Raw genomic sequence first — 12,429 nt, 5'->3', positions numbered from 1 at the left:
CAGTCAGAGCCCATGTTGATGCATGACGTCACGTCTAATGACGCGACGGGGGCACAGACCTTGCAAACAGTAAACATTGCCGACATGTTACAAATGCTAATGAAACAAAACGCCGAAAACATGGCAACCTTACAGACACAAAATGACGCAATTAAATCTGACCTCATAGCACTCAAGACAGGTAATGACACTTTATGTAAACGTGTGGAACTTATAGAGGCCACACTGACCAAACAGATGACTGAACTCAGTACTAAATTTTCCCAGCTTAATACGAGACAAGAAAAGACTACAACTGACGTAGCACTTTTACAGACACAAGTAAAAAACCTTAATGTCACGTGTGAAGTTCTTACTGAACAAATTCAAACATATCCTTCAGTACATGACAACCTTGAAAAACGAATTACTGACGTACAGAATAAATTTGACAATGTTGAACAACACCTGACTGACATCTTACAATCTGATGCCACAGCTCATTTTCAAAATATTAATAAAGAATTTCATGATTGGGTAGTGAACAAAGACAAACATTTTGATAGATGCTTACGTGAAAATTTACCAACAATTGTGCACGACTCCGTAGCGCAATACATTACTAATAACAAACAGCTGATCAGTGACGCAGTACAATCCGTCACTGCACCCATGAGACAATTCACCGATCGACCACAGTCTGAATGTAACGAAAATATCAGTCAAAATGCACAGTTCAGGAACCAATATACATTCGAGTATGACACACACATACCGCACACGACAAACACACAAGAACAAAACACACCACGACTACAACACATACCACGATGTGCAAACACAAACACAAGCTATTATCATGGTAAACCACAGCAACATTATCGTAATTACTCGCCAGCTGAACATACCAGTAATTACAGTGGAATAAATCCATATCACAATGCGAAGGAAGAAGAAAGCTTAATGAAACACAGGCAATTTCAGATTTTTATCCCAGAAAAACGAACCATTCATCCGGTGATTTTTCTTAAATCTTTTAGTAACGCATTTCCACGCACTTGGAGTGACCGGAAAAAGATTTCATATATTGTCGGTTACATCCAAGGCGATGCAGCTGTCTGGGCATACAGTCAAGCTGACGTATGTACCACGTACAGTGAGTTTGAGCGTGCTTTTCTGAACAAATTCTGGTCGCAATCCGTCCAGGAGCGACTCAGAAGACAAATTTTAGAACCTGAAACTTTTAACAGTAAAAATGGCAACTTACGCAGATGTTTTGAAAAATACTTGAACATGGGACACTTTTTAGACGAACCAGTCGCATGCGTGATATACTCCGTGCGTTGAAGGCCAAATTGCCTTTCAACATTAAAGAAAAACTCCTACATATCCCGGATGACGATTCAGATTATTTTTTAACAGCCTTAGATTCGGTTGACATGCTACTTGAAGATCAGCGTTTCTCGCGGCAAAACAGCAGCCACAATGTTTACACTAGTGGTATGCAAAACATGCAGGCTTGCCAACTCAATTCTGGCGCGCCCACAGTTGGATACGCGGTACAGCAAAAACAGCAAACTCAGATGCCGTTTCAATACGAAAATCAAAATCAACACGCGTATTCCAATACAAACAATAGTTACAACAGTAATAACACTTCATGCGGCAATCCATACAAAAGGCACCGCGGTAATAACTACAACGGTAACAACGGATACAAAGGCAACAACAAAAACACAAACAGAAATAGAAATAATAATAACTACGAGCCAAGACAGCATCAAGGTTGGACTCGTAACGATCAGTACTTCCATTCAAACTCTGCTTTACCACAGCATCCACCAGGACAAAATTGGAGCATACCTTACGACCGACAGGTAAGTTATAATGCACAACAGCAACAACAACCGCAAAAGTTTGGAGATCATAATAGGCAATATCCGAATGTGAATATAATAGAAATGACACCTGATACACAACCTCAATCTGTGTCAGTACCTAGTACAAATGCTAATCCGACAAACTAGAAACAGTCACTTCTATGCCCCAGGTCGTGGCTGAAGAATTCTTGCGGGGCGACTTCAATGTTAATCAGTTATTTGACACCACAATTGAACAACAAAATATTGATATGTCTAATAATACTAAACAAAAACTACCTGTTTTATTTATAAGATACAACTACAATAACAATATATCAGATGAACTTTTACAAGACAGTACACAATGTCGTTCAAACACAAATGAAATTGTTTTAGCATCTACTACTGGTGTAGTAGGTGGGATTCCAACTACCATTATCCTAGATACAGGTGCAGCTGTGAGCGTTTTGTCTTTTAATTTCTATAAAAAGATGTGTGAATTGGAACCTGTGCCTGAGTTTCCTGCCCAAAACTGTAAAATAACTACTGCACTAGGTAATAAGTCATGTAGGGTTACGAAGCAAGTTTTTGTAAACATTAAAATAGGTAATGGAACCGTACAATGGCCATTCCTGGTTGTACAAAACCTTGTGACAAATTGCATATTAGGAATAGATATTATGAGCGAGAAGGACTCTATTATAGACTTCTCCAAAGGTAAATGTATTTTAAATGATAAAGGCAGTGTAATTATTATTGATTTGGACAGGAGAACTCTAAAGCATGACAAACACTGTACAGGGTACAAGGTTCAGTTAGTACTTGACAATGACATTCAAGATATGCAAACACACTCATCTGACACAGAGCTATTGGACTTGAAAACATTGCTTGATCATAAGATAAGTGAAGCTACAGCTCTCAGTGTACATGAACGTATAAAACTACAGGAAGTGTTATCCAAATATTTACAAGTTTTTACCAAACGATTAGGTGTTATCAACACGTATGTGTACAAGATTGAAATTAAGCCTCACAAAATCTTCTACCACAAGACATATAACGTACCGTTACCTCAACGACCTGCTGTGTGGCAAGAATTAAAACAAATGTTAGACTGGAAGGTCATTGAACCATCCACCTCACCTTATTGTAGTCCTCTACTTGTTGTCAAAAAAATCAAATGGAAGCATTAGGTTAGTGTTAGACGCACGAGCAATTAATGAAATAATTTTACCGGTTCACACAAAACCCGAAAATTTAGAAGAGCAATTACAGAAATTTCTAGATGTAAAATATTTTTCCACAATAGATCTCGCTAATTCGTTTTGGCAGGTGGGTATCACTCCTGATTCACGGAAATATACTGCATTTATGTTCGGGGGGCGAACCTATCAGTTTTGTGTTCTACCTTTCGGACTGAATGTCAGCTCTGGGGTATTCATTACAGCCCTGGATACCGTGCTTGGCGATGATTTAGTTGAGACAGTCACACACTATGTAGATGATATACTGATAGCTACACAGTCTTGGAAGGAACACGTTGACACACTTCAAAGAATTTTAGAAAAATTTGCACAAGCTGGAGTCACAGCCAATCTTAGAAAATCAAAGTTTGGTTGCAGTGAGATAAAGTATTTAGGGCATATCATTAATTCGCAGGGCATACGTCCGGATCCCAGTAAATTAGATGCTATCAGAAACTTTCCTAGCCCTCGTACTAAAAAGCAGTTAAAATCATTCCTTGGGCTATGTTCATTTTTCAGACGTTTTTTGCCACAACCACATTTGAACAGTAAACATCTGCTAAATCTACTCAGAAAGAATCAAGTTTGGATCTGGTCGGAAAAGTGCCAGAATGACTTTAATACAATTAAACATGCTTTAGTGGGTGCAAACTTATTGAGCCATCCAGATTTCAATTTAGACTTTTGTATGACTTGTGACGCTTCACGAACTGGCTTGGGATGTTGCTTATTTCAAGTTGTAAAGAATAAAGAAAAGGAACAGATAAGAATTATTGGGTTTGCAAGTCGTACTCTAACTGAATGTGAGCGTACATACTCCACTACTGAGTTAGAAACACTTTCCATAGTATGGGCATTCAAGAAATTCAATTATTATTTATTTGGAAAACATACAGTAATTTACACCAATCACCAGGCCCTGACATTTTTGTTAACTTGTAAACTTGTACATCCTAGACTATCACGATGGGCAGTTACACTTCAGAACTACTCTTTTGAAATTAAGTACATAAAAGGTAAGGACAACACCATTGCAGACACTTTGTCTAGACTTCCACAAGGTATGAATGATACCAGCAGTGACTTAGAAAATATAAATGACTACAGGATTCTCTTAATGCAAGACAAGCAGTATCACCAATATTATATTGATATGTGCAGAAACATGGCTAAATTACAAAAATCTGACCCTCACTGGTATAAGATAATAACATTACTGGTAGAAAAACACAATCATCCTTCGACTAAGTATTACAAGTTACACAATGATGTGTTATTTTACCGCCGACATCCAAATGCTACTAACTGGTGTGTATGCATTCCCAAAGAGTCTGAACGTAATCTAATTTGGCACACACACTTAGTTTGGGGTCATTATGGGACGAAAAAGTGTTTGGCAAAGCTCAGCACATACTGTTATTTTAGCAATATGAGAAGAAAAATTTACAGGGAACTGAAAACATGTGTCATATGTCAAAAATCAAAACCTCAGAATTTATCCACAAAAACAGATTTACATTCTATTTTACCTAGTAAACCCCTGGAAATTCTGTGTACTGACATCAGTGGACCGCATCCAGCAAGCTCTGGAGGCGTCAAATATATCTTAGCTTTTTACGATATATTTTCTAAACATGTCAAACTTTATGCTTTAAAATCCGCCACTGCAAGTGCTATAATACGAAGATTCTCAAGTGATTACCTGACGCACGTGGGAAAACCTAAAGCAATTCTGTCAGATAATGCAGCATACTACTCTGGGTACAAATGGAGAAATTTCTTGAAGGACAATAACATTAAAAGTATATTTATTTCAAGGTTTAGTCCACAATGTAACGCGACTGAGAGACTTTTCCGAGAATTAAATCGATTCATGAGGACCTATATTTCATCAAAACATACTAATTGGGTGTCCTACCTAAGTCTTTTCGAAGACGTACACAATAACTTAAATATTTATGATACAAATTACACACCTAACGAGATCATGTTCAATTGCAAACAGAACGATCAGTGGATAGAACCATTACCTAAGTTGTCAGACAAGGAAATCACACCTGAACAAAAAATAAAAGAAGTATTCACTACGCTGACACATCACGCACAGATACGAAACAAACATCACAGAAACATAATAAAAAGAAAACAAAAATTCGAGGTAGGAATGCTTGTACTACTTCGTACTCATCATAAATCTGTAGCACTCAAACGACGCAACGCTAAGTGGCGTCTGCTATATGAAGGACCTTATATAATTGTTAACATACCGCATCCTGGTGCGTATCTGTTACAACATCGTAGAACTAACAAAATTATTGGGCTATACGTACACCGAGATCTTAGAGCATTTCATGCTGAATAATGTCAAAGTCATACCCATCAAAAAAATTGCTAAGCAACTCGAATAACTATGTTGTTACAACACAGATAATAAGTAGTGTAGAAATTTTCATTTCAGCGGTTCCCGAGTCGCAGTTGAAGGCAGAAGAACTCTTCTTTCAGCGCGCGCCACCACCTGGAAGACGGAATATCAAAATAAAATTTATGATTACGTAGCAGTGAATGATATATTAATTTTTCACGGAACATTTGTTATTGTAGGTACCACTGACTTGGTATGACACCTGATGAACCGACAGACGTCATCTGTGAAGCGATCTTTTACTTTGAGAAATAGATTAGACGCACATCTCTCAACACGAAAAGCATCTATCAGTAGTCAAGGCCACACAGACACTCTACACACACGCACAAAACGCGAGGAATCGAACATTTTCTCTCTCTTACTATTTTGAATATTATTGAGTAGTGAAAACGCCTGGTCTTGCCTACTGATGTAATGAATGTTGTGTCTAACCTATCTTAATTTCAGATGACATCACGTGACACAATGTAATAACCTATAGCTATGTAATGATGATGCAAACATGTTTATGTGCAACTGTATTATGTTTATGCTAAGAAAATATGTGATGTGTGTATGTATAATTACTTATTTTTTTAACTGATGTATCATGTAACTGTTACTATGTAAAAAATTTGAACAAAACGAGTGCCAAAAAGACATTGCATAGTGAACCTCTGTTCACGGACATTAACGAACATTACTAACTCTGCAACTACGCAGAAACCTATGTGAAAGAAACGGTTAATGCCATTCATTATGCAGCGTATCTATGTAAACGCGATGAATGATTTCTTTGATTAATAACTACGAACATTTAGGTGAGCTATATTCAGCAAAAAACTGAAAATGTGAAGTGCATAATTCGTGCATCGTCTAGTGACATTACTACAGTACCTAACTTCAAGATGTTAACTGGATTAAATGGACACAAAGTGCCTGTCCAGAAAACAACACGACGGGTGGAAGAATTTTGGTTGGAACTTCAGGGAATGAAATGTTCTCGAAATGTGATGGACATTCTTACCTGGACTGTCCAAGGATCGACGCCAGCTATGTGCCGTCCGAGGTTCTGCAACCAAGCTTCCACGGAATGTAAAAAAAAAAAAAAAAAAAAAACGAACTGCACGTGGACCAATTACTCGACGGGTCACGTCTGATCTGTAATGAGCAATGCCTTTAGTCACAACGAACTGCATCACAACGACTATAATGGAAATGGGAAATGGACACGCTTATGTATTAATCACGTTGTTATACAACGATGTTACTGTGATCAAAAAAAACTTTACCACGACGATACTAACCTGTAAAAAAAAAAATATTGTGCAGCAGATGAATATGAACTGTAATAACGACACGATGTGTATAGGTCAACGCACCTGAAACATACGGACATTTTTCTTTGAAGTATTTCAAAACAATACTATGTAACTAAGAACATTCAACAATCTAAGTTGTATTGTGTTATAACAAATATTGTAAATTTAAAACTAAGTTACCTGTCATAGAATGTAGTCTTCATATGTAATCTTGGTTGAATATTTTCTTTGTGCAACGACTGAGAAACGCGCGCACACGAACAATATGAACTGCAATACTGTGCCGCGTGATCTAACTGTACGATATAACGGCAGTGCCGGAGTCACACAGACGCTTCTGCGCATGTGCGCACTCTATCTGCCAACATAAGAACTTTTACGGCGCACCCGCGTCATTCAAATTTTGTATATAATGTGTATAATGTAAGTCATGTAAATAGTTGTAGATAACTTAGATTTTCTTGTGCCTTTAGGTGAATTGCTCGCCTGCAGGTATGTCCTTTCGCCTCGCAATTCAGGGGGCAATATAAAGGCACATTTGCATGCCGAGCGTGGGTTTCCTCGGAAACGCGAAATATTAATTAAATAAATAATCAGTGACAAATAAATAAAGCCTATGGCACACAACTGCAGCGCTGTGTCGCTGATAAAACAAAAGCACAATTACGTTACTCTTATGTTTGATTAAGAAATGGGAGAGCTCTGGTAGAAGTGGTGCGAGAAGCACGTATTTTATTCTATTGTCTGGCACACCGCCATATTTCATGTTATAGAAGAATACTGCGAGTTGCAACCAGACTAGGCACTCGATTCTGTAAAGAATTTATATTTATAAAAGTAAGTAGGATTATGAACTGTAGGCTTATTCATTGAATATATCTGATTTAACTAACTGTGTAATTTTTTTAAGTTTAGTAGACAATCACCTCTGTACGACGTATTGGCATGGCTGGCAAATTATTGAAATATTGAGATTTAGATTATGAGTCCGCACCTACCGCAGCAGTCTTTGGAAACGATTTATTTACGAAGTCCGATTATTTCAGTTTTATTTCACGGTCAACTACGAGTAACATTGCCTTTACGAGAAAGCCATTGTCAAGCGTCTGATACCGAATAATTAAACGTCCACGTTCCAGATAAGCAAATATTAATTACAATTACAATCACAATCACCATCATACAGATAGAATAATTAATATTTAAATGATATTTTTTATTTTATTTATTTTATAACCCCCAACCCGTTACAGAGCCTTCACGAGCTTCAACAGTCCCCGTGCTGACATGCAGCGTCCATGCATTCATGAGGTTGCATCCATACCCGTACACGTCCATGCGTTCGATACAATTTGAAACGAGACTTGCCCGACCAGGCAACGTGTTTCCAGTCATCAACAGTCCAGTGTCGGTGTTGACGAGCCCAGGCGAGGCGAAAAACTTTGTGTCGTGCAGTCATGAAGGGTACACGAGTGGGCCTTCGGCTCCGAAAGCCCATATCGATGCCGTTTTGTTGAATGGTTGTTGATGGCCCAGCATTGAAATCTGGAGCAATTTACGGATGAGTTCTGTGGCGTTGAACGATTCTCTTCAGTCGTCGTTGGTGCCGTTCTTGCAGGATCTTTTTCCGGCAGCAGCGGTGTTGGAGAGTTGATGTTTTACCGGAATCTTAATATTTAGAGTAAATGGTGTTAAGGGAAAATCACCACTTCATCGCTACCTCGGAGAAAAAATGGTTCAAATGGCTCTGAGCGCTATGGGACACAACTTCGGAGGTCATTAGTCCCCTAGAACTTAGAACTAGTTAAACGTAACTAACCTAAGCCATCACACATATCCGTGCCCGAGGCAGGATTCGAACCTGCGACCGTAGCGGTCCCGCGGGTGCAGACTGCAGCGCCTAGAACCACACGGCCTCTTCGGCCGGCTGCTACCTCTGTGGCCCATCGCTGGTGCGCCGACTTCTTACCTTTATATAGGCGTTGCCGAACGCAGCGCCTTATTCTGACTGTTTACATATCTCTGTATTTGAAGACGCATGCCTATACTAGTTTCTTTGCCGCTTCAGTGTATTACGTCAAAACGATAATGGGAATGTAGTCATATCAAGTTATCCCTATCGCTTACGACTGTTTTATCAGCACACGAACAGTTGTTTACACATCCTGTAAAATCGTAATGTAGCGACGAGCGCGAAGTGCCGGCGTCGCTGACACCAGTTATACTGTATACGGTGTTACCAGCCGAGTGATGTATGTCTGTGTGTAGACAGTGCACCCCTGTATCCCCGCTGTGTTTAGGTTTGTAACAAATATCCGAGCCGCCTGACAGAGGGTAAAAAGACGTGTCTATCATCGTGCACTGTGCGAAGTGGGGCCCACAGCTCGACTTAACTCACATTTACAGCTGAAATCAAGCACTGATTTTAACAGTCAAACGACTACACATAAAATGGTACACTGAGACTAATTTCTCTGAATTTTCCAATATTAATTCAGCCATGTCACGGCTCAGCTCATTTGATTTATCCCGCGAGATTATTCACTTGTTTTCGCCACAGCGATAGGGGGCGCGATCGCTGAGCGCTGTTGGCGCTGGTGCGCGAAGCAGCAGTTTTGGAGGACGGCTAGGTCGGGAGACGGCGAGAGAGGAGTCGGTCAGTCTCGGCGAGTCTGGTCAGTCGGTTAGTCGCTCAGTCTGGGAGTCGGTGCAGTGAGGCGACAGAGTCAGTCAGAAGGCAGACACTCGCATGTTAGTCGGTCGGCTCTAAGTCCCAGTCGCTGTTGGGTTGTGGACTGAGTCGGGTTCGTCGTTGCTCCGCGGTTGGACGAGTTGGCAGTCAGCAGCAGGCAGGTCCGCACGGTGCAAGTAGGCGCCGGGACCGTGGTCGACGCAGACGGAAGGCCGTTGCTCGATCGGTCGGCTGGTCGTCGGATGGCGACAGGACGGAAGCGGCTGGGAGTCAACTGGTGCCTGCCGCTAAGGACTGCGATAAGATGGCTGTTTCCGTGCTAGTGGGGAGAACGGAACGCTCGCTTGCTTAGCTTCGTAACAATGGAAATGAAAAAGTTTACACACTCAAGTTTGCTTCTCACTCACAACAGTCCTTTTAAGTGCATACACAACACAGCTCAAAATGTATATCCCAAGCAGTATTAGTAGAATTAGGGAATTTGCAATTTAAACGCACCAAGTTATTCCAAATCACAAAATGTTGACTACAAGTACCAATCCCATAATAAGTAATGATCATGAAATATAATAAAAGTACACGACTGGCCATTAAAATTGCTGCACCAAGAAGAAATGCAGATGATAAACGGATATTCATTGGACAAATATATTATTCTAGAACTGACATGTGATTACATTTTCAAGCAATTTGGTTGCACCGATCCTGAGAAATCAGTACCCAGAGCAACCACCTCTGGCCGTAATAACGGCCTTGATACGCCTGGGCATTGAGTCAAACAGAGCTTGGACGGCGTGTACAGGTACAGCTGCCCATGCAGCTTCAACACGATACCACAGTTCATCAAGAATATTGACTGGCGTACTGTGACGAGCCAGTTGCTCGGCCACCATTGAACAGAGGTTTTCAATTGGTGAGAGGTCTGGAGAATGTGCAGGCCAGGGCAGCAGTTGAACATTTTCTGTATCCAGACAGGCCCGTACAGGACCTGCAACATGCGGTCGTGCATTATCCTGCAGAAATGTAGGGTTTCACAGGGATTCAATGAAGGATAGAGCCACGGGTCGTAACACATCTGAAATGTAACGTCCACTGTTCAAAGTGCCGTCAATGCGAACAAGAGGTGACCGAGACGTGTAACCAATGGCACCCCATACCATCACGCCGGATGATACGCCAGTATGGCGATGACGAATACACGCTTCCAATGTGCGTTCACCGCGATGTCGCCAAACACTGATGAGACCGTCATGATGCTGTAAACAGAACCTAGATTCATCCGAAAAAATGACGTTTTGCCATTCATGCACCCAGGTTCGTCGTTGAGTACACCCTCGCAGGCGCTCCTGTCTGTGATGCTGTGTCGAGGGTAACCGCCGCCACGGTCTCCGTGCTGATAGTCCATGCTGCTGCAAACATCGTCGAACTATTCGTGCAGATGGTTGTTGTCTTGTAAACGTCCCCATCTGTTGACTCGTGGATCGAGACGTGGCTGCACGATCCGATACAGCCATGCGGATATGATGACTGTCATCTCGACTGCTAGTGATACGAGGCCGTTGGGATCCAACACGGCGTTCCGTGTTACCCTCCTGAACCCACCGATAACATATTCTGCTAACAGTCATTGGATCTCGACCAACGCGAGCAGCAATGTCGCGATACGATAAACCGCTATCGCGATAGGCTACAATCCGACATTTATCAAAGTCGGAAACGTGACGGTGCGCATTTCTCCTCCTTACACGAGGCATCACAACAACGTTTCACCAGGCAACGCTGGTCAACTGCTGTTTGTGTATGAGAAATCGGTTGGAAACTTTCCTCGTGTCAGCACGTTGTAGGTGTCACCACCAGCGCCAACCTTGTGTGAATGCTCTGAAGAGCTAATAATTTGCATATCACAGCATCTTCTTCCTGTCGGTTAAATTTCGCGTCTGTTGCACGTCATCTTCGTGGTGTAGCAATTTTAATGGCCAGTAGTGTATATTAAAATTTCGGCCTTAGCCAGGTGACGAGAACCACGCCAATGCAGTTTCCTGTTAGATTCAAGTGCTAGGCCCAAAAAACAAGAGCTGGTCATGGAGAAATGACTGTTCAGCTCGTAATGAAATGTATGTGTGAAATAATTCGTGTAGCTTTGTGAGTGATATGTTAAATTGTTTATTTGTAAGTTGTTTTGAAGATCTGCATTTTTGGTGTTTTCACCTTATGTTGAAACAAAACAGTATTCATGAGGTCTTGATGACTGCACATGATATATAGTATACCTTTTACTAACAGTACCTTTATGTAATGTTTCAGAGAGGGGCTGGATGTTCTCCTGGAGAAAGTTTTAAATTTTTTTTTTCTATTGCTGAAATTTTCTTTAAACTGTTAATTGTATTAACTTGGATGTATAACCAATTATTGTTAAATAATAAATTTGTGTCAACAAGGTTTGGACCAAATAAATGTGCCTACACCTTCCCCACCCTGGCTCTGCTACCGTCTGTACATAACATTAATGCAATTGTTGCCGTTTATAGTTTAGCCAGGTAAAACGGTAACAAACAAATCGATACCCAAATTATTAATGACAGTTTTTTTTTAAAAATAAGCGACAGAATCACGGTTCTTCAGAGAATTCCTGTATTTTTTGAATTGCGAGTCCTTTAGATCACTAACCCCAAAGGAGGATACAAGTATTAGTTTAGCAGAAAGCATTTAGTTTTCTGATGATGTCTCAACAAAACGCACGAAAAGTTTTACTTCGCTTTTATAGGAAAAAATGGCATCTGCTTTTATCAACAAAGTACTACTTTTAGACAATTTTTTTGCCTTAATTCAGCGCAAATAGCGAAAGAATAACAACATAAGAAGCATAAAAAAACTTCAAGAGTTTTCATATAAAAATTCGGAAGCATTACTTTTCAGCATGCAC

This window comes from Schistocerca cancellata, chromosome 10 (genome assembly GCF_023864275.1).
Source record: "Schistocerca cancellata isolate TAMUIC-IGC-003103 chromosome 10, iqSchCanc2.1, whole genome shotgun sequence".
Lineage (NCBI taxonomy): Eukaryota > Metazoa > Arthropoda > Insecta > Orthoptera > Acrididae > Schistocerca > Schistocerca cancellata.
Note: the sequence above shows the minus strand (reverse complement) of the source record.